The sequence below is a fragment of the Curcuma longa genome, chromosome 4, assembly GCF_044706935.1.
Source record: "Curcuma longa cultivar G26 ecotype Majalengka, Jawa Barat chromosome 4, ITB_CL_G26_1.1, whole genome shotgun sequence".
NCBI lineage: Eukaryota > Viridiplantae > Streptophyta > Magnoliopsida > Zingiberales > Zingiberaceae > Curcuma > Curcuma longa.
The window spans coordinates 22,447,364-22,453,097 of record NC_133864.1 but is presented as its reverse complement, the minus strand read 5'-3'; the positions used below and the strand labels follow the sequence as shown (position 1 = coordinate 22,453,097).

General features: G+C 45.8%; 1 pseudogene; it reads left to right on the top strand.

Annotated features, from left to right (window-relative positions):
• The first annotated feature begins 338 nt into the window (after positions 1-338).
• Positions 339-3,552, top strand: LOC141827286 (uncharacterized; annotated as a pseudogene).
• Positions 3,553-5,734: the final 2,182 nt, after the last annotated feature.

Here is a 5,734-nt window from a genome sequence, read left to right as displayed (position 1 = left end):
GAGATGCTACCGAAATTTCTCGGAAAGCTGTCTCCCGGGGCGTAACAATTTAGTGGTATCAGAGCGTAGTTTTACGTTCTTTTCGGCTTGTGGAGTTGTGATTTTGCGTTTCGGTGTTTACGGATTTTTCGGAGACATATTATGATCTGATTATGGGACTAAGTAGTGGCAGAACATCTCCAGACAGCAACAGGTAAAAATTTTAATTTAGAAATTTGATACGGTTTGTAATATTGGTGGTAAAACTTTAAACAGATATGCCTCGCGAAAGACGTACTCCTGCGCGCGGACGTGGACGGGGACAACGTGGACGACCTAGTAAGAGGTCGTACGATGCTATGACGGCTGAGCCACCGGAGAGACAACCTTCGCCTGAGGTTTCTTCTTCGGGTCCATCAGTCGACCCTGACGTACCCACTGCAGACCCCTCGGTACCCCCAGTGACACCTAATCCAGTAGCACCCACTCCAGCAGTACATGTGGCATTCCAGGGAGTTCCTTCACCTGCGACGGTTACCCCTGGGTATACAGCAGTACCTACTCCAGGGTATCCGAGGGCACCGTCAGTGTTACCTACTACAGAGAGTCCGCCAGTTCCGGTGGTGGACCCTACTTATCCGACGGACATAGTAGCAGCTCGAGCTCGGATACCAGCGCTCGCAAATGCGCTGAAGAGTAGATTCACCTTATTTCATGGAGGGACGGATCCCAGCGTTGCACAGTCTTGGATAGATACAGTGGAGCGCACATTTTACTACACATCGTGTACAGAGTGGGAGAAGGTGGAATTAGCCGCGTACCATCTACGAGATGAGGCGGAGATTTGGTGGGCTACTCAGCGTACTATTCTGGGTGAGCAGCAGGTCACTTGGGCGAGGTTTAGAGAGCTCTTCGAGAGTCAGTACTTTCCTTTAGCATACCAGATGACTCTGCGACAGGATTTCCAGAGCCTTAGACAGAAGGGTCGTACCGTGATGGAGTACAATGTAGAATTTAATCGCTTAGCAAGATGCTGTCCGGAGTTGGTGGCAGAGGACAGGTCTCGTATGCTGCAGTTTGTTCAGGGATTAGATGGATATCTACAGGTGAAACTGGCTGGTTTGGGTATTTCCACCTATCGGGAGGTGTTGGAGAGAGCTCTGCTGATTGAGTCTGCTCAGCAGAGAGCGTTTGGGGATAGAAAGAAAAGCAAGAAGTCAGAACAGGGATCAGTACAGACTCAGCAGCATCAGGCGGGAGGTCAACAGCGAAATAGTCACAGAGAGTCGAGGCAGAGTGCTTCTGAGGTATCAGGCAAGGCCCAGAGATCAGGACAGTCATCGTCAGGACGGCCGGGGTCTTATAGGCAGGATCAGAGGCAGCCAGTCAGGGATAGTTACTGTTTGCGCTGTGGGTCTCGGGATCATGTTATATCGGCTTGCTCCATGGGGCAGTCAGTTTGCTATACTTGCAAACTGCCAGGTCATATCAGCCGAGATTGTTCATTGAGGACACAGCGAGGAGTTCCAATACTTCCACGCAGGGGGGACAGTCTAGTCAGACAGGAGCACAGAGAGGGAGCCAGAAAGCTCACTCTACGCATCGTCAGCAGCGGACTGCTCCACCTGCAGTAGCAGCCTATGGTATTCATGGACAGGAGTACTCCACTGATCATACAGTGTCACAGAATTCCATTTCAGGACCGCAGTATCAGACGTATGTGCAATACCCGACACAGCCTCAGGTACCGGTGCAGTATCAGACACAACCCCGGCCACCGGTTATATATCAGGCTCAGACTTCCTATCAGCCTCAGACCCAGTATGCGACACCGCCTTCGTATCAACCTCCGTATCAGGCTCTGACCCAGCCGCAGCAGCCGTTGGCAGCACCACCACCCCCACCATTGCCAGAGACTGGACAAATCCATGCGGTCACCAGAGAGGAGGCCCAGCGAGCCGATGGATCGGTTTTTCGCGGTACGATTTTATTGTATGCTATTACTGCTGATATGTTAGTAGATACCGGTAGTTCACACTCTTTTATATCTCGTACGTTTATGAGGGAGGTTGGTAGACTACCTACACTTAGACCGCAGCAGTTGACTGTATCCTTACCCTCTAGGGATAGATTAGAGGTCACTCAGGAGGTTAGAGGTTGTCCGTTAGACTTTGGTAACATGGTATTGACAGTGGATTTGTTAGTACTTGATATGATCGATTTTGATATCATTCTTGTTATGGATTGGTTAGTCACTATCATGCTACGATGAATCGTCGGACTAAAGTGATTACCTTCCAACCTACAGATCAACCCGCATGGGAATTCGTGGGTACTAGGAGTGAACAAATACCCATTATTTCAGCGGTACAGCCATAGTCAATGTAAGACGTAGTTGCCGAGGTTATTTACAGTTTCGGAAGCAAACAGAGAAGGATAGTGGTTCTCGTGCATTCGATGTATGTATCGTCCGAGAGCATCAGGATGTGTTTCCGGACGAGTTTCTTGGCTTGCTACCTCAGATGCAGATCTAGTTCATGTGTGAGATGTTTAGTGTATCAGCCAGGTAGGACTGAACACCAGAGACCAGTCGTGTTTCTTCCGGAGATATCGATACCGGATGAAAATGGGGGTATCTTACTATAGTGTTTACACTATAGTGTTTATATAGAGGATAATAAATTTGGGGACCAAATTTTTATTAGTGGAGGAGAATGTAAAATACGGTAAAAAAAAAGGGGTTAATGGGTTCGGGTTTGGGTTAAACCCAAAACCCGTTAGGATTAGGAATCCGCTAATCCCCTTTTTAGTTTCGCGATTTGCTGCTGCTGCCGAAAACCCACTTCTCCCATATCCGCCGTCGCGTGTCCTGCTGCTGCGCGACCGCCGCCGCCTGTTGAATCCTCTTCTTCCTCCTCTTCCTTTTCTTCTTCTTCTTCTTCCTTGCCGCGACCCATCCCCTTCTTTTCCGGCCAGACCGTGCCCTAGTCGCTACCGTCTCACATGAGCCGCCACCCGCCAGAGACGAGCTGAAACCCAACCGCACGCGGAACAGGGGTTGTCATCTTCCTTGTGATTGCGCCTCCACGTCGGTGTGATCGGGTCCCCTCTTTGGTCACGATCCGCTGCCTCTCCCGACCTTGTTGCTGGTTTCCGATCGTGAGGAAGAGGAGACGAAGAAGAAGAAAGAAGCTCGAGCCCTATCGATACCACTCATCGTGTCGGTCAGTCTTCTCCCACTTTCCCCTATTTCTTTCATGATTTCCCCTTTTGATCTGTGCCAATTGGGATTAGACCCTTTCCCCTCTGACCGATTGACTCTCGTGTGGAGAATTAAGGAAGTTTATCAATATTGAGGTTTTGAATCTTAAATGATCGCTACCATTGCTAGTTTCCATTTAGGCGATGTTTTGATTAGATGTAAATATTGTGACGTTATATGCGAAAACAGTTTAATTGTTAATGCAGTGTATCATGGAGGTTGTGAACAGTAACTGCCATCAGGTTGAAGGGTTATCTGGTAGGCCTGTAAAGTATATGATGGAATGCACCAAGAGATATGTTGGTGGTTAATGGAAGGAAAGATAATTATTTCCGATATGTTGTAAAGGATAGTAAAGTGTAATATTCAGTTGCACCGATTGTCACTCTTGGCTAAAGGTTGAGTATGGATTAAGTTTAACCAAATCAATTGGTTAGGTTAGGTTAGTCGGGTTAAATGGAGTTGGTTGGACATATTGACGGATCGGATTCAGTTTGATCCGGTTAAAGTTAACTCTAGTTTTAATTAGGGTTTGAATGTTGTTGTAGAATTTAAAATACATTTTTGGTATATAGTGGATGTTGTTAATATAATTGCAGGACCCTAATTGTTGATCCTATTACACCCGAGGGGTATTTCGAAGGTTTTTCTGGTTGATACAGATTACATTCGGAAGGCGGGTATCTTGTCTCTGACTTAGCTATTTATAGTTATGTCATGTTTAGACATGTATTTATTCCTAGCTACCAGTGTTATTATATTTTCAGTTTATCCAAATTTTTGTTTGATACATATGATCTAGTTACTTACCAGATATTCATTTGACTGTATTTCATGTGATGCTTTCCATATACTACTGAGTGATTGTGATACATCACATTTTCCGATGCACATGCTAGACATATGACTTTATACCACTTTAGTATTAATATAGTGTGCATTATAGATTGGATGTGGTTACCTGTACTAGGGTTAGATACCATATTTATATAGTGATATGCTGACCAGCATACTGTCCATTCGGTCACCCATTAGCGATGACGTCAGAGTGCACAGCGGTTATACCCCTACCCATATGACCTCACATACCAGTGCTGGATCTGACGGTCATATTTAGTTCCCACGCGACCTCACCTAGCGGTGATGGATCTGACGGGCATATTTAGTTCCCACGCGACCTCACCTATCGATGATGGATCTGACGGGCATATTCAGTTCCCACGCGACCTCACCTATCGGTGATGGATCTGACGGGCATATTCAGTTCCCACGCGACCTCACCATTCGAGTATGATGGATCTGACGGGCATAGTTCCCACGCGACCTCACATCTCGGTGAGGGATCTGACGGGCATTTATCATTGAGGACCCACGCGACCTCACTTTGGTATGTAAGGATCAGATGGGTCACAGGGGTGACCAGGATATGTTCTTGTACTTGTGCATGATATAGGGATTCTTTGGTGATATTGTTGCATTCAGGTTATCTGCATATGTTGGATATGTATATACAGGGATCGTATGGATTCGTTAGGGATCATGTTACTTATGAATATATCGTTAGCATGTTCTGGTGAGTATATATGTACACATGCGTTCATATTTTCATTCCTGTCATTCTTCTGTCGGTATTTCCATTTCCGTCTGCTAGCTATTGGATACATGTCTACTTGATACCCGCTGAGTTCGTTTGAATTCACTCCGTTTACTTGTATGTCTATTTCAGGTTGAGGCCGTCTGGAGAGCTGTCCTGCTAGTCCTAAGAGATCTGTCGAGTTGTTTATTTTCATGCTATCGGTATATTGGACTTAGTCAGATTTTCCTTAATTGTCTTTCCCATTTGAGTATCTGCAGTTTCGATTATTCGACATTTTGGTTTTATTGAGACTTGGATATTTTGATGGATGTGAGTCTTGCTTTTCATGCGCCGTTATACTTGTTGATGAGAAAAAAAGGATTTCCCGGCGGTTTAAAATTCGTTTAGCGGCGGTTTGAAACCGCCGCTAAATCATTTCCCGGCGGTTTACCAAACCGCCGCTGATACCGGTGTCGTTAAACCATTTAGCGGCGGTTTTAGAGAACCGCTGGAATAACCGCCACTAAAGTAGATTTCCCGGCGGTTCTCCTGGCGGTTCTTTTAGCGGCGGTTCGAAATGATTTCCCGGCGGTTCTTTTAGCGGCGGTTCGAAATGATTTCCCGGCGGTTCTTTTAGCAGCGGTTAAAAATGATTTCCCGGCGGTTTTACAAAACCGCCGGTAGAATGATTTCCCGGCGATTTTCCAAAACCGCCGGTAAATGATTTCCCGGCAGTTTGTAAAACTGCCAGAAAATCATTTCTTGACGATTTCAAGATGTCGTTTGTCGATTTTCTGGAAACTTTGAAATCGCTGAGAAACCATTTAAAAGCGTTGTAAATTACGTTAATAACGATTTAAAATTATTACTGATTTATTTCGATTGTTAAAGAAAAACAACAACAAACAACATCCAAA